The 24,209-nt window shown below is 42.8% G+C and overlaps 1 protein-coding gene across 7 annotated transcripts in view; it reads left to right on the top strand.

Moving 5' to 3' along the window:
* The first annotated feature begins 20,629 nt into the window (after nucleotides 1–20,629).
* Nucleotides 20,630–24,209, top strand: part of LOC115109278 (kelch-like protein 25) — a 44,941-nt gene continuing 41,361 nt past the window's right edge. For 6 of the 7 annotated variants that reach the window (XR_003860494.2, XR_003860493.2, XR_003860492.2 and 3 more), the window contains exon 1: nucleotides 20,630–20,900. The gene's annotated coding sequence lies outside the window, so the exon portion shown is untranslated. The remainder of the gene's footprint in view (nucleotides 20,901–24,209) is intronic. The other variant, XR_010461100.1, reaches the window with a different exon arrangement.

The following is a 24,209-nucleotide window of genomic DNA, read 5'->3' as shown; positions in this document are numbered from 1 at the left end:
TTTTCCTAAGTCCTTTTTTGTGGCAGCTGACCACACGACTGAACAGTAGTCCAGGTCTGACAAAACTTGGGCCTGTAGGACCTGCCTTGTTGACAGTGCTGTCAAGAAGGTAGAGCAGCGCCTTATCATATACATATTTCTCCCCAGCTTAGCTACTATTGTATCAATATGTTTTGACCATGACAGTTTACAATCCAGGGTAACTCCAAGCAGTTTAGTCACCTCAACTTGCTCAATGTTGTCACGACTCCTACCGAAGGTGGCTCCCCTTCCTGTTCGGGTGGCACTCGGCGGTCGTCGTCACCGGCCTACTAGCTGCCACTGATCTTTTCCTCCCCCTCCTTGTCTGTTTATTAGTTACACCTGTTGTTAATTAGTTGTATTAGTTGGGCTTTATTAGCCAGCCGGCCCGCCTGCTGGGTGTGCGGGATTGTTTTATGTGTACTCATTATACACGCTTGTAAGTCACGGTTGTTTGTGTACATGAGTTGTTTTTGGGACTGTTTAGTTCCCCTGTGTTTTTGGGGCATTTGTTTTGAGTGGTGTCTGTTTTCACCTGGTCGGTGTATAAAGAAGTAGCGCTACTCTGAACTCTGTGTCTCCTGCGTCTGACTCCTTCCTCCACTACACCCCGGGCATTACAAATGTCCACATTATTTATTACAAGATTTAGTTGAGGTTTAGGGTTTAGTGAATGATTTGTCCCAAATGCAATGCTTTAAGTTTAAGAAATATTTAGGACTAACTTGTTCCTTGCCACCCACTCTGAAACGAACTGCAACTCTTTTGTTAAGTGTTAGTCATTTCAGTCTCTGTAGTAGCTGACATGTTTAGTGTTGAGTCATCCGCATACATAGACACTCTGGTTTTCCTCAAAGCCAGTGGAAATTCATTAGGAAAGATTGAAAAAATAATGGGCCTAGACAACTGCCATCGGGAATTCCTGATTCTACCTGGAATATGTTGGAGAGGCTTCCATTAATGAACACCCTCTGTGTTCTGTTAGACAGGTAACACTTTATCCACAATATAGCAGGGGGTGTAAAGCCATAACACATAAGTTTATCCAGCAGCAGAATATGATCGATAATATCAAATCATCAGTCATTTGAGTAAGTGCTTTGCTTGTTGAATGTCCATCTCTATAAGCATGCTGAAAATTTGTTGTCAGTTTGTTTACTGTAAAAAAGCATTGTATCTGGTCAAACACATTTTGTTCCAAATGTTTACTAAGGGTTATTATTAGGCTGATTGGTACGCTATTTGAGCAATTAAAGGGGGCTTTACAATTAGGTAGCGGAATTACTTTTGCTTCCCTCCAAGCCTGAGGGCACACACATTCTAATAGGCTTAAATTGAAGATGTGGCAAATAGGAGTGACAATATCGTCCGCTATTATCCTTAGTAATTTTCCATCAAAGTTGTCAGACCCCGGTGGCTTGTCATTGTTGATAGACAACAATCATTTTTTCACCTCTTCCACTCTAACTTTACGGAATTTAAAATGACAATTGCTTGTCTTTCAAAATTTGGTCAGATATTCTTGGATGTGTAGTGTCAGTATTTGTTGCTGGCATGTTATGCCTAAATTTGCTAATCTTGCCAATGAAAAAATCATTAAAAGTAGTTGGCAATATCAGTTGGTTTTGTGATGAATGAGACATTTGTTTCAATGTGTTAATCTTTTTCCCAGAATTTAATTTAAGTTGCTCCAAAGCTTTTTACTATCATTCTTTATTCAATTAATCTTGGTTTAGTGTAGTTTCTTCTTTTTATTCAGTTCAGTCACGATTTCTCAATTTGCAATAAGTTTGCCAATCGGTTGTGCAGCCAGACTTATTTGTCATTCCTTTTGCCTCATCCCTCTCAACCATACAATTTTTCAATTCCTCATCAATCCACCTGGATTTAACAGTTTTTAGAGTCATTAGCTATCTTAATGGGTGCATGCTTATTAGCAACTGGAATAAGCAATTTCATAAATGTGTCAAGTGCAGTGTCTGTTTGCTCCTCATTACACACCACGGACCAACATATTCTTAACATCAATAACAGGAATCACTACAAAATGTATTGCATGACCTCTTATACACTATATTAGGCCCAGCCTTTGGAACTTTGGTTTTCCTAGATATGGCTACTTATATTCTGATCACTACATCCAATGGATCTGGATACTGCTTTCAAGCTAATTTCTGCAGCATTAGTAAATATATGATCAATACATGTTGATGATTTCATGTCTGTGCTGTTTTTAACTACCCTGGTAGGTTGACTCATAACCTGAACCAGGTTGCAGGCACTGATTACAGTTTGAAGCTTTTCCTTGAGTGGGCAGCTTGATGAAAGCCAGTCAATATTTCAATCACCCAGAATATACACCTCTCTTTTGATATTACACATATTATCAAGCACTTCACACATGTTATCCAGATACTGACTGTTAGCACTTGGTAGTCTACAGCAGCTTCCCACCAGATTGGGCTTTAGGTGAAGCAGATGAACCTGTAGCCATATTTCTTCAACAGTATTTGACAAGAGATCGTCTCTAATCTTTACAGGAATGTGGTTCTGAATATAAACAGCAACATCTCCACCGTTGGCATTTCTATATTTTCTATAAATGTTATAACCTTATATTGCTACCACTGTATCGTCAAAGGTATTTTCTAAGTGAGTTTCAGAGATATGAATGTCATCTGTTAATAATTAGCTAGTAACATATTTTATTTTACCTAAATAAATAAAGGTATAAAATATGTTACTAGCAAATTATTGATTTCATGAATCTTGTTTCTTAAGCTACATATATTAACGTGGGATATTTTGAGCACTTTTCTTCTGGGATGCTTACTTGCTTTCATTGCTTTACTGGGAAGCTTAGTAGATGTGCTCATGTTATTTACGTTAGTACAGGGTGAGCTGCTCACAGTGGACTTCCTCCTAGGGCACACTGGCTTAGTGCTAACAGTATAAATCTATTGATTTCTCCCGCCGGAGCGGCATTTGTTGTCAAAATGGGAAAGCTGTTTTGACCTTGTGGCTGTGTTATATAGTGGAAATCAGGTCAAGTGGCAGTGGCCAATGATTTCCTGGTTGATGAAATTCTACACTATTTGCTCAATTTCAGTTTATGTGAGAAAACAATAGTGTAGGGAATCATTGTACCATCAAAATCGCTATGAAATGTATGATGTCATCTGGAGATAGAGAGGAGGACCAAGGTGCAGTGTGGTAAGTGTTCATGTCGTTTTTAATAAACAAACTGAACACTGGAACAAAACAACAAACGATGAACGAACAGTCCCGTAAGTTGAATGACAAAACACGAAACAGGAAATAAACACCCACGAAACCCAGGTGAAAAAGGCTACTTAAGTATGATTCTCAATTAGGGACAACAATTGACAGCTGCCTCTGATTGAGAACCATACTAGGTGGAACTCAAAACCCAACATAGAAAAACAAACATGTCTATTCACGCCCTGACCATACTAAAACAAAGACAAAAACAAAGGAACTAAGGTCAGAACGTGACACTTGTCTCATTACGCACACCTGGGTCCCATTCCCCCTGATTAGTATGTTATATATGTGCCCTCTGTTCCACATTGTCCTTGTCGGTTATTGTTCCCATGTCCGTTGGTCTTGTGAGTACCTGTGCTTTGTTGTTTCGGCTTTCGTGCTACGTGTATTGTGCACTTGTTATTTCGGGTCTCGTCCCGTGTAATTGTTAGAGGTTTAGAAATTGTTCTTTTGTTTGGGTTACATCCCTGTGTATTTTATATAATTGTTTGTTTTGGGTGTCGTCCCTGTGCCTTTTTTATGAAATGTTGAATTTTGGGTGTAGTAATAAAACCCCCTATTACGTATTGCTGCAACTGTCTCCGATTCTTATACAATGTGACAGAATAACCGATCTGCAAAATGGAGACAGCGGGAAAGGCAGAGCTGGCATCATGAGGACTGTCTCTCCAGACTCGGCAACACCATGGACAGCATGCTGGCGACCATCCTGCATTTGGAGAGGAACCTGTGCTGGAGACTGGAGGGACTGCACATTCCTCTCCAAATGCAGGATGGTTGCCAGCACACTGTCAATGGCGCTGCCGAGTCTGGAGAGATAGTCCTCGTGATGCCAGTCTGGGAAACGGGTGGAACCAAGGTCGAGTCCTACGAGCCCTTCACTCTCCTCTTCTGCTAGGTGTTGTATCATCCTGTGGAGCGCCAAGAGGGGGGTGAGTGTCTACTCTGACTATGCCATGGATCTAGGACCTCCTCGGAGCTCGCCCTGGAGTTCCGGACCATCGCAGCCTCTACCGCATGGAACGAGTTGGCACTGGTCACAGTGTTCTACAGCGGACTGCGAGAGGAGGTTCAGCTGGAGTTAGCCTGTCGTGATGACAACCTGTCACTCGATCAGCTCATCAGCATGGCAATCCGGTTGGACAACCTCCTGTGGGTCGACAAGGACCTGTGCGGAATCTGGAGCACAAGGCTACACCTGCTCCGTGGCCAGAGCCGATGGAGGTGGGCTCTGCACGTTTGCCCGAGGCAGAGTGTAGGAGAAGGAGGAATCTGGGCCTCTGCTCCTATTGTGGAGAGAGGGGTCATTTCTCCCCGACCTGCCCTCTATCCACAAATAGGCGAGGAGGTGACAAGCCAGGGAATTCTCCTGCTCCCACCCAGGAGTGTCAAGGGAGGTGGCTAGCGGTGTCTGTCAACACCACCACGTTGGAAAGTCTGGACCACGCCCCTCAAGTGGATTTACAAGAGGAATACCAGGATCTGCACCGGGTTCTCTAAGACCCAGGCTACACGCCTGCCTCATCACCCCTGGGACTGTGCCATTGACCTGCTGTCTGAAGCAGCACCCCCGAGAGAACACGTACATCCCCTCTCCTATGCTGAGACCGAGGCCATGGATCTACGTACAGGAGAGCCCCCAGCAGGGTTTTATCCACCCCTCTACATCACCAGCCTCCTCAAGCTTATTTTCTGTTAAAAAGAAAGATGGGGGACTGCCTCCCTGCATTGATTATCAAACTGAATAATGCCATTGTCAAGTTCAGTAAACCTTTACCCCTTATCCCAACCATCATCAAACAAATGCACAGGGCGCAGTACTTCACGAAACTGGAATTGAGGATCGCCTACAATCTGGTGCACATTTGTGCAGGAGACAAATGGAAAACGGTCTTTTCCGCGATTACGAGTATCTCCTAATGCCTTTTGGCCTGTCTTATGCTCCTTCAGTCTTCCAGGCCATTATTAACTAATTGTTTCGGGACATGCTGGGACGGGGCATAGTGGTTTATGTAGACAACATTTTGGTCTATTCTGCTGACCGCACCCAGCATGTCTCGTCAGTCAGGACTGTGCTGGGAAAACTGCTGGAGCATGATCTTTTTGTCAAACAAGATAAATGTTTGTTTTTACAGTGTTTCCATGTTCTTTTTGGGCTACCTCATATCCACGGAGGGAGTGGAGATGGAGGAGCAACACATCTGCGCAGTCAGGTCATGGCCCGTCTCCAACTCCGTGAAAGCAGTCCAGCGAATTCCTTGGGTTCGACAACTATTTCCAGATGTTCAACCGGGGCTTCAGCACAGTGGTCGCACCTCTTACCTCCCTGCTAAGAGGTCCCCAGCACCTTTGTTGGACGGCAGAGGCGGCGAGGACGTTGGAGACACTGAAGGCACGCTTCACCACTACTCTCGTACTGGTACATTCCGACCCCTCACTCCCCTTCATCGAGTCGGGGCAGTGCTGTCCCAGTGCACTGGAACCACTCCAAAGCTACGGCCCTGCACCTTCTACTCCAAGCAGCTGAGCCCCACCCAGAGAAACTATGGCGTAGGGGACCGGGAACTCTTGGCGGTCATGAAGGCTCTGAAGGCGTGGAGGCACTGGCTGGATGGGTCCAAACACCATTTCCTGGTGTGGACGGACCACCGCACCCTGGAGTACATCAGGGCAGCAAAGAGGCTAAAGGTGGGTTCTACTCTTCACCAGGTTCCAATTCACGCATTCCTATATGCCAGGCTCGAAGAATGTGAAGGCCTGAGGCCCTGTCTCGCTTCTATGATGCAGAGACAGGGAGAGGAGACACCCATCATCCCTCCATTCCGTATCATCACGCCAGTGGTGTGGGATGTGGACGCTGACATACAGCAGGCCCTGTTCAAGGAACCCGAACCCTGCACAGTGCCCGGAGAACCATGCCTATGTGCACACAGGTGTGCGGGACCGCCTCCTTATCTGGGCGTACACGGCGCCTGCGTCGGGTCATCCTGGGATAAGCCATACCATCACCTGCCTGTCTGAGAAGTACTGGTGGCACACCTTGGCTAGGGACACCAGGATTGAAGTCTCCTCCTGCTCCATCTGTGCTCAGTCAAAGACACCCACACACCTTCCTTAGGAAAGCTCCTTCCCCAGCCGGTTCCACAATGACTCTGGTCTCACCTCACAGTGGACTTTGTCACTGACCTTCCCCCTTCCCAGGGGAACACCACCGTTCTCGTCGTTGTGGACCTGTTTTCCAAAGCTTGTCGCCTCCTTCCTCTGCCTCGGCTCCCATCGGCCATGCAAACAGTGGAGGCTCTTTTTACGCATGTCTTCCGTCACTACGGGATCCCGGAGGACATTGTGTCAGATCGTGGTCCTCAGTTCACCTCACGCCTAAGGAAGGCGTGAATGGAACGCCTGGGGGTTACGGTCAGTCTTAACTCCGGGTACCATCCTCAAGCTAATGGGCAGGTGGAGAGGGTCAATCAGGAACAGAATTTCCCCTGCTACTCCTCCACTAACCTCACTCCTTTCTAGTGCATGTTGGGGTTTCAGCTGGCCCTGACACCTTGGCATCCGAGCCAGACCGAGGTCCCTGCAGTGGAGGAGTGGTTTCGGCGCGCGCAGGATACTGCTGCGCACACTCGTCTACAGCGGGCTGTGAGTCGGCACAAGGAACAGGCCAACCGCCACTGCAGTAAGGCGCCTGTTTTCTTTCCAGGCAACCAGGTCTGGCTCTCCACCCAGAACCTGCCCCCCCGCCTGCCCTGCTGGAAGCTGAGCACGAGGTTTGTGTGGCTGTCTTAAAGTCCTGACAAGGGTTAATGAGGTAACGTACCGTTTGCAATTCCCTGCTGATTACCGCATTAACCCGACTTTTCATGTGTCTTTCCTCAGGCCAGAGGACGCCTCGCCTCCTCTGGATATTGAGGGAGGTCTGGCATACTCGGTCGATGAAGTTCTGGATTCGAGGCGTCGGGTGGGGTGTCTCCAGTACATCATCGACTGGGAGGGATATGGCACAGAGAAGCCGTGCTGGGTTTCTGCGGTGGACATCCTGGACGCTTCGTGACCAGGTATTTTTTACCGTCGGGGGGGGTACTGTCACGCATTCCCCCGGTCCTGCTGCTCATTCCGTGCACCAGTTCTGGAGGTCTACTTTACCGGCTTTCTAGGCATCACTGAATTGGATTCATTACCACTAACCCGGACTGTCTTATCTCATGTCTGTAGTGACACCTCTTGCACTGAGATGCCTTAGACCACTGAGCCACTCTGTCATAGTAACTTGATAATGCTATTTTCATCATTTGTAATGCGTATGGACATAACGCACATGCTCCAAATGAGACCTTTTTGCCCAATTTACCATAAAATTACAGGATTTACGCAACAAATACTTGGATTTTAACGAAACACCTGATGACTCTGCTGATCGTTTTCCTCCTAGACTGAATCAAAGCTCTCCAAATGGCAATATCATAACAATATTGCGCAGGGATTTCTCTGTTGATGATGCCTGGAAATGACTTCAAAATTGATGCAAAGGGTTATCGTGTTAACGGTACAGCTTCTATCTCAAGGCCATCAGACTGTTAAACAGCCACCACTAACATTGAGTGGCTGCTGCCAACACACTGACACTGACACTGACTCAACTCCAGCCACTTTAATAAGGGGAATTGATGGGAAATGATGTAAAATATATCACTAGCCACTTTAAACAATGCTACCTAATATAATGTTACATACCCTACATTATTCATCTCATATGCATACGTATATACTGTACTCTATATCATCTACTGCATCCTTATGTAATACATGTATCACTAGCCACTTTAACTATGGCACTTTGTTTACATACTCATCTCATATGTATATACTGTACTCGATACCATCTACTGTATCTTGCCTATGCTGCTCTGTACCATCACTCATTCATATATCTTTATGTACACATTCTTTATCCCCTTACACTGTGTATAAGACAGTAGTTTTGGAATTGTTAGTTAGATTACTTGTTGGTTATTACTGCATTGTCGGAACTAGAAGCACAAGCATTTCGCTACACTCGCATTAACATCTGCTAACCATGTGTATGTGACAAATAAAATTTGATTTGATTTGAAGGGGTACCAGCCCCCCCAGCTCAACTGAAACAGTGGCGCACAGAATGCAAAAATATTCTTAGAAATATTTAACCTCCACACATTAACAAGTCCAATAGCTCAAATGAAAGATAAACACCTTGTTCACCCAGCGTGTCAGATTTATAAAATGTTTTACGGCGAAAACATGGCACATATTTATATCAAACCACCACAAAGACACAGACGATATACAGACATTTTGTCGAACAAAAGATGCAATCACAAACGCAGGATTAAAAGAAAAATAATTCCCTAACCTTTTGAAAATCTTCATCAGATGACAGTAATAGGACATGTTACACAGTACATTTATGTTTTTTTCAATAATATGCAATTTATATCCATAAATCTCCGTTTACATTGACACCATGTTCAGAAAATGCACAACAATGTCCGGAGAAATTATAGATACCTCCGCCAGATAACAGAAATAAACATCATAAACTTTGACTAAATATACATGTTCTACATATAGTTAGAAAGATACACTTCTTCTTAATGCAACCGCTGTGTTACATTTATTTTTAACGTTACAGAATTAGTTCACTATGTAATAATGAGACGGCGCTCAGACGTAAGCAATATTTCTCCGCTATGTTGGAGTCAACAGAAATACAAAATTACAACATAAATATTCCCTTACCTTTGATGGTCTTCGATCAGAATGTAGTGGAAGGAGTCATACTTACCTAATATAACGTTTGGTTTCAGTTCATGTACCTTTATAGTAGCATATGCTATGAGTTCCAGCTGAAATGCATCCAAAATTACTTCTGGTCTCGAACAGTTGCGCATCAAAACTTCAAAATTACATATTATATGTCGACTAAACTGGTCAAACTAAGTGCAGAATCAAGCTTTAGGATGTTCTAAACGTACAAAACAATTCTCAAATCTATCGGACAATCATGCTTCTTCTCAGGCATTCTGGAACAAAGGAAGGTCTGTTCTAAAAGCGCGCTCTAGTCACCAGGTATTTTCTTGCGACATCCACTCTTTCGCCTCCCAAAGGGTCAAAACTCGCGGATTTGCACAATTAAACGCTGTACTGAATGAGGACATCTAGTGGAAGACATAGAAAGTGTCTCCAGATCCATAGCTGGTTGGGAAGGGTGGGGGCGATGGCGTCAAAGTTGCCCCAAGTTTCCGGCTCCCAAAAATAGTTTGGGAGATTGCCTGCCCTGTGGGTTCTGCTATACTTAGACATAATTCAAACGGTTTTAGAAGCTTTAGAGTGTTTTCTATCCAATAATTATTATTATATGCATATATTAGCAATTTTGGACAGATTTATTTTTCAGTTTACTATGGGCACACAATTCATCCAAAGGGGGCAGTATTCTGCCTAGCCCTAACTGGATTTATACCAGGACCAACAAAACTATGTCACGAAAATGTAGAATAGATTTATTCCTAATTTACCCCTTTTTGTTACAATTTGTTATAGATGTAGAACATCAGTTGGCTCGCTTTTCTGATCATCATTTGATATCCCTGAATTTACAAGCTACTGTCATGCCCTGACCATAATTTGCTTTGTATGTTTATATGGTCAGGATGTGATCTGAGTGGGCATTCTATGTTGTATGTCTAGTTTGTCTATGTTTGGCCTGATATGGTTCTCAATCAGAGGCAGGTGTTAGTCATTGTCTCTGATTGGGAACCATATTTAGGTAGCCTGTTTTGTGGTGGGTTTTGTGGGTGGTTGTTTCCTGTCTTCTGTCTTTGTGTCTATGCACCAGATAGGACTGTTTCGGTTTTTCACATTTGTTGTTTTGGTATTTTGTAGTGTTCAAGTTTATGGTCTTTATTAAACATGTTGACCTCTAGAGAGAGTGAAAGAAACACCAGTTATTTTTATACACTTGAAAAGAGAAACTACAAAATATAGCTGTAATGGCACTCAAAATGAATGATGTATTACACAAAGTTCCCAGTACAATATCAACATTTTGCAATTCCTTTTACGAAAACCTTTAAAAGTCACAATTTGATACAGATACAGTGGGGAGAACAAGTATTTGATACACTGCCGATTTTGCAGGTTTTCCTACTTACAAAGCATGTACAGTGGGGCAAAAAAGTATTTTGTCAGCCACCAAAGTTCTCCACTCTAAAATATATGAGAAAATAAATATGAGAAAATTATTTTTATCATAGGTACACTTCAACTGTGAGAGACAGAATCTAAAACAGAAATCCAGAAAATCACATTGTATGATTTTTAAGTAATTAATTTGCATTTTATTGCATGACATAAGAATTTGATCACCTACCAACCAGTAAGAATTCCAGCTCTCACAGACCTTAAGAAGCCCTCCTGTTCTCCACTCATATTACCTGTATTAACTGCACCTGTTTGAACTCGTTACCTGTATAAAAGACACCTGTCCACACACTCAATCAAACAGACTCCAACCTCTCCACAATGGCCAAGAACAGAGAGCTGTGTAAGGACATCAGGGCTAAAATTGTAGACCTGCACAAGGCTGGGATGGGCTACAGGATAATAGGCAAGCAGCTTGGTGAGAAGGCAACAACTGTTGGCGCAATTATTAGAAAATGGAAGAAGTTCAAGATGAAGGTCAATCACCCTCGGTCTGGGGCTCCATGCAAGATCTCACCTCGTGGGGCATCAATGATCATGAGGAAGGTGAGGGATCAGCCCAGAACTACATCGCAGGACCTGGTCAATGACCCGAAGAGAGCTGGGACCACAGTCTCAAAGAAAACCATTAGTAACACACCACGCCGTCATGGATTAAAATCCTGCAGCGCACGCAAGGTCCCCCTGCTCAAGCCAGCGCATGTCCAGGCCCGTCTAAAGTTTGCCAATGACCATCTGGAAGATCCAGAGGAGGAATGGGAGAAGGTCATGTGATCTGATGAGACAAAAATAGAGCTTTTTGGTCTAAACTCCACTCGCCGTGTTTGGAGGAAGAAGAAGGATGAGTACAACCCCAAGAACGCCATCCCAACCGTGAAGTATGGAGGTGGAAACATCATTCTTTGGGGATGCTTTTCTGCAAAGGGGACAGGACGACTGCACCGTATTGAGGGGAGGATGGATGGGGCCATGTATCGTGAGATCTTGGCCAACAACCTCCTTCCCTCACTAAGAGCATTGAAGATGGGTCGTGGTTGGGTCTTCCAGCATGATAACGACCCGAAACACACAGCCAGGGCAATATAATGTTGCTCATGTTGCTCATGTTAATTTCCTTTTTCAGCTTCATACCAATGCCTATTCTCAGATGTAATTTTACCATGTATATCTTGGTGGGGCTAAACCAAAAAATAAACAATTCAGATGCATGGCAGCAAACCCACTACACAATACTAAATAATACATTAATTGCACTATAATGGTGACAAACGGTGCCCACACACTGTTAGGGCCTACATAAAGCTGTCCCAACAGCATAGTCCAAACATCTTACCACGGCTACACCTGACTATCAGCTGAGCCTTGTCTGGCAGCGAAACAGTTAATTCAGCCTTATTTACTGCCTTTAAAAAAACATAGCTGATATGGATAACTTGCTGAAACAAATGTGGTTTCTAATGACAATTGAGATGTAGAAACTATGGCATAGGGAGACGCCTAGCGGATAAGAGGCAATCCGTAATTTTGATAAAGACAATGAGCGAGCTAGGATGGACGTAATCAAAATAACTATTTGTTCAGCACTTTTTAAATGTACACCAACAGAATTCAGAACATGGGCCGTTCTTACAGTATTCTACCTGTACACCAAGTCAGAACCATAGGATAAAAAAGGGGCTTATAAGCAGACAATGAAAGCTCTTACAATATTCGATGATTACACTTCTCTTAAACAGGTTATAGGCTACATGTGCACCACCAAGTCAGAACAGTAAGCAAAATTAGGATGGGGAAACGGGACCAAATTATTAGGGTGAGGCACATGGGCTACTAACAGCTTACTACACAACATACGCTTAGAATTCCTTTCTTAGCTACAGTATGCTGCGTTTACTGTGGAGCCCCTATTCCCACTCAACATGCCTCAGATACCTATTTTGTCCCATCTCCCACACATGCAGTGACTTCACCCAGCACAACTAGCGCGTCCAGAGATGCAACCTCTTATCGTCACTCAATGCCTAGGTTTACCTCCACTGTACCAGCACCCTACCATACCCCTGCCTGTACATTATGCCTTGAATCTATCCTACCATGCCCAGAAATCTACTCCTCTTATTCTCTGTCCCCAACGCACTAGACGACCAGTTTTGATAGCCTTTAGCCGTACCCTCATCCTACTCCTCCTCTGTTCCTCGGGTGATGTAGAGGTTAACCCAGGCCATGTGTGTCCCCAGGTGCTCTCATTTGTTTACTTCTGTAACCGTAAAAGCCTTGGTTTCATGCATGTTAACATCAGAAGCCTCCTCACTAAGTTTGTTTTACTCACTGCTTTAGCACACCTCCCCAACCCTGAGGTCCTTGCCATGTCTGAATCCTGGCTTAGGAAGGCCACCAAAAATTCTGAGATTTCCATCCCCAACTACAACATTTTCCGTCAAGATAGAACTGCCAAAGGGGGAGGAAGCCTGCAAAGTTCGGTCATACTTTCCAGGTCTATGCCCGAACAGTTCAAGCATCTAATTTAATTTCCCTCCAGAAACAAGTTTCCGCCTGTTATAGACCCCCTTCAGCTCCCAGCTGTGCCCTGGACACCATACGGGAATTGATTGCCCCCCATCTATCTTCAGAGTTCATTCTGTTAGGTGGTCTAAACTGGGATATGCTTAAAACCCCGGCAGTCCTACAATCTAAGCTAGATACCGTCAATCTCACACAAATAATCAAGGAACCCACCAGGTACAACCCTAAATCCGTAAACATGAGCACCCTCAAAGATATTATCCTGACCAACTTGCCCTCCAAATACACCTCTGCTGTTTTCAATTAGGATCTCAGCGATCACTGCCTTATTGCCTGCATCCACTATGGGTCCGCAGTCAAACGACCACCCCTCATCACTGTCAAACGCTCCGGAAAACACTTCTGCAAGCAGGCCTTTCTAATCGACCTGGCCCGGGTATCCTGGAAGGATATTGATCTCATCCCGTCAGTAAAGGATGCTTGGTCGTTCTTTAATGTAGAACTAAGAACAGAAATAGCCCTTGGTCACTAAAGTCCATGGAGAATAAGGGCTCTCCTCCCAGCTGCCCACTGCACTGAGGCTAGGAAACACTGTCACCACCAATTAAATCCACAGAAATCGAGAATTTCAATAAGCATTTCTCTACGGCTGGCCATGCTTTCCTCCTGGCTACCTCAACCCCGGCCAACCTCTCCATACTCCCCGCAGCTACTTGCCCAAGCCTCCCCAGCTTCTTTCACCCAAACAAGATAGCAGATGTCCTGAAAAAGCTGCAAAACCTGGACCCATACAAATCAGCTGGGCTAGACAATCAGGGCCCTCTCTTTCTACACTTATTCAACGCCATTGTTGCAACCCCTATTACCAGTCTATTCAACCTCTCTTTCGTATCATCCAAGATTCCGAAATATTGGAAAGCTGCCGCGGTCATCCCCCTCATCAAAGGGGGAGAGACTCTATTACAGACCTATATCCATCCTACCCTGCCTTTCTGAAGTTTTCGAAAGCCAAGTTAACAAACAGATCACCGACCATTTTGAATCCCACAGTAACTTCTCCACTGTGCAATCCGGTTTCATAGCCGGTCACGGGTGCACCTCAGCCACGCTTAAGGTCCTAAATGATATTATAACCACCATCGATAAAAGACAGTACTGTGCAGCCGTCTTCATCGACCTGGCCAAGGCTTTCAAATCTGTCAATCACCGCATTCTTATCGGCAGACTCAACAGCCTTGGTTTCTCAAATGACTGCCTTGCCTGGTTCACCAACTACTTCTCAGATAGAGTTCAGTGTGTCAAATCGGGGGCCTGTTTTCCGGACCTCTGGCAGTCTCTATGGGGGTGCCAAAGGGTTAAATTCTCAGGCCCACTCTTTTCTCCTTATATATCAATGTCTCTCTTGCTGCTGGTTATTCTCTGATCCACCTCTACGCAGACGACACAACTCTGTATACATCTGACCCTTCTTTGGACACTGTGTTAACAAACCTCAAAATGAGCTTCAATGCATACAACACTCCTTTGTGGCCTCCAACTGCTTTTAAATGCTGGTAAAACTAAATGCAGGCTCTTCAACCGATTGCTGCCCGCATCCGCCCGCCCGACTAGCATCACTACTCTGGATGGTTCTGACTTAGAGTATGTGGACAACTACAAATACCTAGGTGTCTGGTTAGACTGTAAACTCTCCTTCCAGACTGACATTAAGCATCTCCAATCCAAAATTAAATCTAGAATCGGCTTCCTATTTTGCAACAAAGCCTCATTCAGTCATGCTGCCAAACATACCCTCGTAAAACTGACTATCCTACTGATCCTTGACTTCGGCGATGTCATTTACAAAATAGCATTCAACAATCTACTCAGCAAACTGGATGTAGTCTATCACAGTGCCATCCATTTTGTCACCAAAGCCTCATGTACTACCCACCACTACGACCTGTATGCTCTCGTTGGCTGGCCCTCGCTATAAATTTGTTGCCAAACCCACTGGATCCAGGTCATCTATAAGTATTTGCTAGGTAAAGACCCACCTTATCTCAGCTCACTGGTCACCATAGCAAAACCCACCCGTAGTACATGCTCCAGCAGGTATATGTCACTGGTCATCCCCAAAGCCAACCACTCCTTTGGCCACCTTTCCTTCCAGTTCTCTGCTGCCAATGACTGGAACGAATTGCAAAAATCACTGAACCTGGAGACGTATATCTCCCTCTCTAACTTTAAGCATAAACTGTCAGAGCTTACCGATCACTGTACCTGTACACAGCCAATCTGTAAATAGCACACCCAACTACCTCATCCCCATATTGTTATTTATCGTTTTGCTCTTTTGCACCCCAGACTCTCTACTTGCACATCATCATCTGCACATCTATCACTCCAGTGTTAATGCTAAATTGTAATTATTTCACCTCTATGGCCTATTTATTGTCTTTCTTCCCTAATCTTCTACATTTGCACACACTATACATAGATTTTTCTATTGTGTTATTGACTGTACTTTTGTTCATGTGTAACTCTGTGTTGTTGTTTTTGTCGCACTGCTTTGCTTTATCTTGGCCAGGTCGCAGTTGTAAATGAGAATTTGTTCTCATCTGGCCTACCTGGTTAAATAAAAAAATTGCAAAAAGCATTTCATGTTTAGCACACAAAGTAACCGGTGACCTAAAGTTTAAAGTGGAACTGACAGCGTTTTAACTACTTGACAGATCCTAATATCAGACAATCATAATATCAGTAAAAAATATAAAAATATCCAGGTCATGCTACAAAACCAACTTCATACAAGGTTTTAAAAATAGGTCATATTTGACTCAATGTTGCATGACGAACACTAAGGCAATGTTGGCAGAATAGATGGATGCAATTCAATGCATGATTAATATAATTAACCAATACATTTCTTGGTAGTCCAACAAATATTGCTATCAGGTTGTAAACCACAGCTGGTCTGGTACATTGTTTGCTGCCTTCATTCGGGATGCACTGGCATTTTTTCTGCCTCCATGTACAGAATTCTCATGGAAACCCAGAACACCATTGTCAATCACAAATATGAGAATCTGCTCACAAACTATGAGCCACGCCATGAAACTACTACGCAATAAACATTGTTTTCTGAAAAAAAGGACCATTGGTGCCAAATCGGCTGTATAATATGGCAATCAACGGTGCAAATACCCCTCCCAGCTGTTCAAATCTTGCCTACTTCCATAGATGTATTTTGATAATCCATCTGGTGCCAGATCACAGGCTGTTCTCAACACATTATTCAGTTTCACTGATAGGTATCATACATCTAAATAAAAGACTGCTGCCAAACCACAAGCTCAATTACCTGAAATGTTCTACTTTCAGCTGTGAGAAACACCCCACTCAGCACCCTGAACCTAACCTGAACCAGTATGGCTCTTAGGAAACTGCTGGGGCCATATAAAGACCAACAACTTACTGTACTATTTGGGAGCACACCTCGGTCTGATATTACAGCACATATCAAGCATGGTTATGTTGCGGGGGTCAGTGTGCTGCTAAAAGCTTAGCTTACTCCACTGTCCGACTGCCCCATACTGGGCTCGAACCACTGATCTTCTGCTTTGCAACACATGTGACCGCCCTCCTTGACAACATGTAAACAAAAAGTAACTTGTGCTTGGCTGCATCAGCGGCACTTCAAGCTAGCTGTGGAGTAATGCAGTTATGTTCTTAACTCTGTTACAGTTCCTCAGCTCCCATTAGCAGTTCCATCCAGTCTGCCAACAATGAAGAGATAGGGGTCCAAGGAGAAAGGTTGGTGTCTCCATGTCCTCATATGTATCCTCAGTCATCGCCCTCCCCCTTCTATGTTTCTTCATGCTATAATGGCCAACCATTGAGGTTTGAAAAGGGCTTGGTTGTGTCCCACTGGACACACCACATCATTTCAACATGGAAATTTGGGTAATACTTCGTTGAGACGTTTATCAATGAGATTTCAACCTTTATTCACCCACTCAAAAAGACAGCCAGACATTTGTTGAATTACTGCTATTAGTAGCCTACAGTTGATCAGACAAAAACATTGTCTCGTTTTCATCCCATATAGCAAGCCAAATCTCAAATGTTTAGGTGTAGCCTAGGCTACTGCAACATTTATTTAATGTGTTTTTGCTTGTGTCTGTCTGGAGTGATCATGTGTTATCATCTTTGCTAAATAAATACTGGAGGAAAGTGGAAAGCATACTTGAGCGAGCAATGAAAGAAAATGTGCTGCGTCAACCTCTCTCTTTTAATATAACTTTTAATGGATGATGCAATGAAACTATCAAATCATTCTGAATTGATTTCGACATCCCAGAAAAGACAGTAGAAAGTTCCATATGTTCAGCAAGTAAAGTATCGTAATGTGCAATTACCGCTACAAGCTCATTGTGGTTGCACTTGTTAGCAGAACTTTCCTACGTCGTGTCCTCTTAAAGCCAATTATTGCATGCCCAAAAACTCAGTGGTGTTGATAAACTGCTTGAGAACATCCCTGTTTCTTCTTACTTCCTCGTTGTGTTGCGCATTTTGAATATGCAAACCTTCGTCATGATCGACGCAGCTTTTTCCCAGAAGCTTGAATCGTATATGCTCCCTGCTTTTGCCGTTTAGCTGAATGATCGATGTTCTTCAGGTCCCACAGTTTACAGTGCATGTCAGAGCAAAAACCAAGCCATGAGGTCGAAGGAATTGTCTGTAGAGCTCCGAGACAGGATTGTGTCAAGACACAGATCTGGGGAAAGGATACCAAAAAATGCCTGCAGCATTGAAGGTCCCCAAGAACACAGTGGCCTCCATCATTCTTAAATGGAAGAAGTTTTGAACCACCAAGACTCTTTCTAGAGCTGTCCGCACGGCCAAACTGAGCAATCGGGGGACTAGGGTCTTGGTCAGCGAGGTGACCAAGAACCTGATGGTCACTCTGACAGAGCACCAGAGTTCCTCTGAGAATTGAGAAGCTTACAGAAGGACAACCATCTCTGGAGCATTCTACCAATCTGGCCTTCATGGTAGAGTGGACAGACGAAAGCCACTCATCATTAAAAGGCACATGACTGCCCGCTTGGAGTTTGCCAAAAGGCACCTAAAGACTCTCAGACCATGAGAAACAAGATTCTCTGGTCTGATGAAACCAAGATTGAACTCTTTGGCCTGAATGCCAACTGTCACATCTGGAGGAGACCTGGCACCATCACTACGGTGAAGCATGGTGGTGGCAGCATCATGCTGTGGGGATGTTTTTCAGCGACAGGGATAGGGAGACTTGTCATGATCGAGGCAAAGATGAACAGAGCAAAATACAGAGAGATCCTTGATGAAAACCTGCTGCAGAGCGCTCAGGACCTCAAACTGTGGTGAATGTTCACCTTCCAACAGGACAATGACCCTAAGCACACAGCCAAAACAATGCAGGAGTGGCTTTAGCACAAGTCTCTGAATGTCCTTGAGTGGCCCAGCCAGAGCCCGGACTTGAACCTGATCGAACATCTCTGGAGAGACCTGAAAATAGCTGTGCAGCGACACTCCCCATCCAACCTGACAGAGCTTGAGAGGATCTGCAGAGAAGAATGTGAGAAACTCCCCAAATACAGGAGTACCAAGCTTGTAGCGTCATACTCAAGAAGACTTGAGGCTGTAATCACTGCCAAAGGTGCTTCAACAAAGTATTGAGTAAAGGGTCTGAATACTAATGTAAATGTGATATTTCAGTTTTTTATTTTTAGTAAATTTGCAACGATTTCTAAACCTGTTTTTGCTTAATAATTATAGTATATTGTGTGTAGATTGATGAGGGGAAAAGGACTAATGAAACAAAATGTGCAAAAGTCAGGGGGTCTGAATACTTTCCAAACACACTGTAGATACATCTCCTTCAAATGTTGACATTTGGTTGCACTGTTTGTTTACAAATGAATATGTTGGATTCACATCTTTATCTCAACCAAAAATCTAAGTTAAAGGATGGAACCAAATGAAATCAAACTTTAAAGGCACTTTAAATAAAGTTAATCCTATTCTTTAACTTAGATTTTTGGTTGAGATGGCAACATAAATCCAACATATTCATTATTAACGTAAATATTACATTTCAAATCAACCAAATCTTGAAACCCTAGGCCTATATGAATTGTCTATTTTTAGTTGAAGTTTGGATTTAATTGAAACAATAGCTGTTAATTACTTCGCAAAAGATATATATATAGACCTTGTATCACTAAAATATAAGGCACAAGGGCGGGTATATGGCCAATTTACCACGGCTAAGGGCTGTTCTTATGCACAACTCAGAGTGCCTGGAAACAGACCTTAGCCGTGGTATAGTGGCCATATACCACAAACTCCCGAGGTGCCTTATTGTTTTATAAAGTGGTTACCAATGTAAAATAAGTGTTTTGTTATACCCGTGGTATACGGTCCCCTATAACAGTTTTCAGCCAATCAGCATTCAGAGCTCAAACAATCCAGTTTAAGTTACATTTAATTTGCTCTGTTAAACCTACCCTTTGAAATGACTTTGATAGCAGTAAATCTATTTATTTATTAAGGGATCTCTCAGTAATCATTCTCACGATAGCACATAGGTAGTAGTCAGTGACAAATATCAAAGCTAAGCAGAGCTGGCCTTAGTTAAAACCCTGGATGGGACACCAAATGGATAGCTGCAGATAGATTAACTATCCAGTAGGAGGTGCTGCTCATCTTATTCTCTTTTTTTCTGATAGTGGATATAACATTGAAGATCTGACCTTGTTTCAAAGGTCAAAATGAAACATATTTTATACAAAGTTTGTTTGTGTTGAAAACATGTTACCTTCAAAACAACAGCTTACATTGACTACTTGATCTCAAGTGTCCCTAATTAGCAAGTACCAGTATTAGAGATGTTTCTTTGCTGCGTTCTCTCATTTAAGGGATATCATTGCAGTTCTATACTCTATATTGGAGTATTGGACTGCATAATGCACCTTGCTTGCTTACCTCCTTCTGAAGTGCCTTATTCATTCCCTTGGAGATGGCTTTTCTGTGAACAGATAAGTTGTATTTACTCTACACTATATGCCACAGTATCTGCAGTGGTGTACAGTTGTAGGCCTACTTCCACTAGAGGGAACTCTACACTAGACAAAGGCAAAATTATAGACACGAAGCCACACCAAGTTTTTTTTTTTTAAGTCAATGTAGTGCAAAACATGAACCGAATGAGTAACATGTATTTTTTCTTGTTCAATAGTTGAACTTCATGTTCATTTTCATTGTTGAGTTTTTCTGGAAAATTTTACAAGACTTGTCTTTAGAGTAATATCATTGCTAGGGAGAGAGGGAGTGTCCTCATCTTTGTGGGAGACTTGAAAGAGGTTGAGGCAAGAGGGATTGGGTTAAATGCATTAGACACATTCATTGTGCAACTGACTAGATATCCACTTTCCCATACAAATTATCTATGTACTCTAATTCATTAATTGTCAGTGGGCATGCTATTGTTTTGCTGTTACCACCAAGAGGAAGAGGGCGGATCCCATTCTGTCGTTTAATCCGATTGGTCTATTAGTTGTCAAAATCGCACCCAAAGATCTACTTTTATTGGTTGTTGTGCTGAATTGCATAAAATAGGTTGCCGGAATTGGGTAAAGAAACACACCACTGGATATGCATTTTTTCCTGATTTCCCACCTCAGACCGAACCCAGTTGCAGACAAAGTGGCGTGAAAGGACCTCAACTACTTAGAGTAAAATCATGGTTTAATCAATCAACCAGAAACTATATACTTCTTGGATTCCCGTTTAACAACCATATGTATGTGAGTATGCAGTCAATTGTTATTAGGCTACTTTGCAAGTGTTTATCTGGATGTTGGCTAGCTTGTCATCTGAAGTCTTGACAGAAGGAGTAACTAGGTGGACGTCGTTACTTCAGATAAAGTTTGTTTGCTAGTTAGTTGGCTGGCTAGGTAAATTAGCTGTTAAACTTTTCACATATATATATATATATATATATATAACTAGCTAGTTAGCTTGACAGAACATAGGGTTAAACAGGTTTCTTTGATACAAATTGGTGGTACTCTAGAAATAGAAGAAAAAAAACAACGTAACGTTAACGAGTTAGCTAGTTTGCTAACTGGTTAGCTAGTTTGCTAACTGGTTAGCTAGTTTGCTAACTGGTTAGCTAGTTTGCTAACTGGTTATCTAGTCCTTTGGCGAAACCATCGATAATTAGCTAGCTAGCGTTAACGTGCAAGGCCTGACCAGATCATTCTGAAGATATTTTGGGGGGCTAAGACTGTCAGGTTAGCTTGCCTTAACAATGTGAGCGTTTCAATTAATTTCGTTATCGTCATAATCGGACTTCATTAGCTAGAGATACATATTTCCCCCAGATCACACAGGTCCACAAAGAATTCGAAAACAAATCCAATTTGGAAAAACTCTCATATCTACTGGGTGAAATTCCACAGTGTGCCATCACAGCAGCAAGATTTGTGACCTGTTGCCACGAGAAAAGGGCAACCAGTGAAGAACAAACACCATTGTAAATACAACCCATATTTATGCTTATTTATTTTATCTTGTGTCCTTTAACTATTTGTACGTTGTATGTATATATATATATATATATAATATGACATTTGTAATGTCTTTACTGTTTTGAAACTTCTGTATGTGTAATGTTTACTGTTCATTTTTGTTGTTTTTCACCTTATATATTCACTTTGTATGTTGTCTACCTCACTTGCTTTGGCAATGTTAACACATGTTTCCCATGCCAATAAAGCCCTTGAATTGAATTGATTCCACATGTGGCTTGTGTTCAATTGTCTGAAGGAAATCGAAGCTATCTTACCACGCCACCTTTTGATGTCTTGAATGTCAACTTTTTGTACTTTTATAGGAGTTTTACCATTTTTAAATTGATTCACTCAACAGCTGTTGTAGCCTAGGTGATACTTCGTTAACGTGATAATTATTTAAGTTATTTGTTTGAAAGTAGCCAGCCGCCCACCACCCAGGATTTCAGAATGATTTATCAGCGTAGTTATATCTTGCTGGCTGGCACATAGGGGTGTATTTTGATGTCTCTGTTTAATAATAATCATAACACACTAAACAGGGTTGATTTCCATTCATAAATACGTTAGAAAAAATACATGTTATTTGGCACCCTACTGAGACGTTGAAAGCAAAATGCATAATTCCAGGGCTATAACATTAATAGGCTAGGAGTAAACTGGGACCTTGGTGACTAAAATAATTTAAAAGTTAGGCAGTAAAACAAAATGGCTTTATTAGACTTAGTTGTGGAAAACAAGTTCATTTACAATGACAACTTTTACAATTAAAATCTTCGTTTTCCAAGTCACACCAGACCAGACACATTAATAAATTCATCCCACGTTAGATGGCAGATTCAGTCCAAAATGTAACTCTTTGGCTTTTCTCTCTGGTCCATCTGGAACAGGATGGCAAAGTGGCCTCCAAAACAATTGTTTCTCAGCCATAAAGGATTAACTCTTCTACTAAGAGAAGAATTTTCATCTTTGAAAGCTTCTGGCTTGAAGGTCCCTGACTCCCTGGAGCTGTTCTTTCAAACACTTTTTCATTAGACTCACTCACTGGCTTGTCAAAGTAGCGTGAGGGTTTGAACCCACATGCCCTCAGTTGCACAGACACCAGCCATTTCCCAATGGGCCATGTAGAGTCCCTACGGATTGATAGAAGCTCTTGGTTATTAGGACTGCAAACCAGCTGGTGATCCATTCAGCATCACAAATGCAGAGAAGTTCCCTGCTTCAGACTCCTGAACCCCCGGTTCTCCTCCATCCTCCCTGTGTCTAATAAAAAGGAGTAGCACTGGAATACAAACACCATGTGAAAAGATCCTGGAAAGGCTTTTAGTCAGAAGGGCTGAGATGTTTACGGAGGGAAGAAACAAGATGGGGAAAATGGGGTATTTTTTTTTTCTAAGTTTCCTATTGGCAATCTAAGAGGCCCCATTCATGTGTGAATGTCCTGGAAGTTTGGTATTTAGTCTCACAGAGAATGATTCAGCATCGTCCTGATCATGCTGGGCATGACTGGCAGTTATTATTGGCAGTAATAGCTGATTAACAGGTTCTATCTCCAGGCCATCGGACTGCTAAACAGTCATCATTAGCTGGCCTCCGTCCAGTACCTTGGCCTGAACCTTACACTGTCACTAACCGGCTACCACTCGGTACTCTATCCTGCACCTTGGACTGCTGTCCTATGTACATAGTCAACACTGCTCACTTAAATGTTTACGTACTGTTTTACCTACTTTATTTATTTACTGTATTCTTACTGCTCATTCTATATGACTACTGCTGTACACACCTTTTCTAGTCATACTGTCTATATACACACACACACACACATTTATATTGCGGCCTCTGATATTGCTCGTTCTGATATGTCTTAATTTTTAAAGTTGAACTTTTGTTTATTGTATTTCTTCATTACTGCACTATAGGACCTAGAAACCCAAGCGTTTTTCTGCACCTGTGATCACATCTTCAAAACTGTTAGCCCGACCAATAAACTTTTATTTGAGTAACATAAACCACCATCAGAACTCCTTTGGCCATTTTGTGGTTCCCCGGCCTAAGTAATGTACCAGCTCACAAGCTGCATAGCATTTTTCCTGACTACATGAAATATCACCCAGCCCTAATCAGACCGGCCTCTTGAGGAAGCATTTTTTGGGGGATCTGATGCTGCCCCCCAAAAACCCTCTACAGTCTGTGCCTGGATCAGCGGTATTTGCTGGTGTAATTGGTACAGGACAATCGCACTGCTTTGCATTTACTAAATTTCATGGTTTGCTGTGTGCCCCATCTTTTTTGTGACTGACCTGCTGCATTGTGTTCCCTGTCAACCTGACATTGACATTTTTAAATGCCCTGCTGATGTGTGTATGCCTGTCTGTGCCCTCCAACCTGCCACAACTGAACCCAAACCTGTCTGCTATGGACTCAAACTGCATGTCAGCACACACGTACTTGGGCTGGTACTATTAAAATTAAGTTCCTGAAACAGGGCTTTTGTATACTCGTCTGTTTCCATGCCATATAGTTAAAAGAAGACTTGAT

This window comes from Oncorhynchus nerka, linkage group LG25, assembly GCF_034236695.1.
Source record: "Oncorhynchus nerka isolate Pitt River linkage group LG25, Oner_Uvic_2.0, whole genome shotgun sequence".
NCBI lineage: Eukaryota > Metazoa > Chordata > Actinopteri > Salmoniformes > Salmonidae > Oncorhynchus > Oncorhynchus nerka.
The sequence above is the reverse complement of the archived record's forward strand: the minus strand, read 5'-3'. Positions and strand labels throughout refer to the sequence as shown.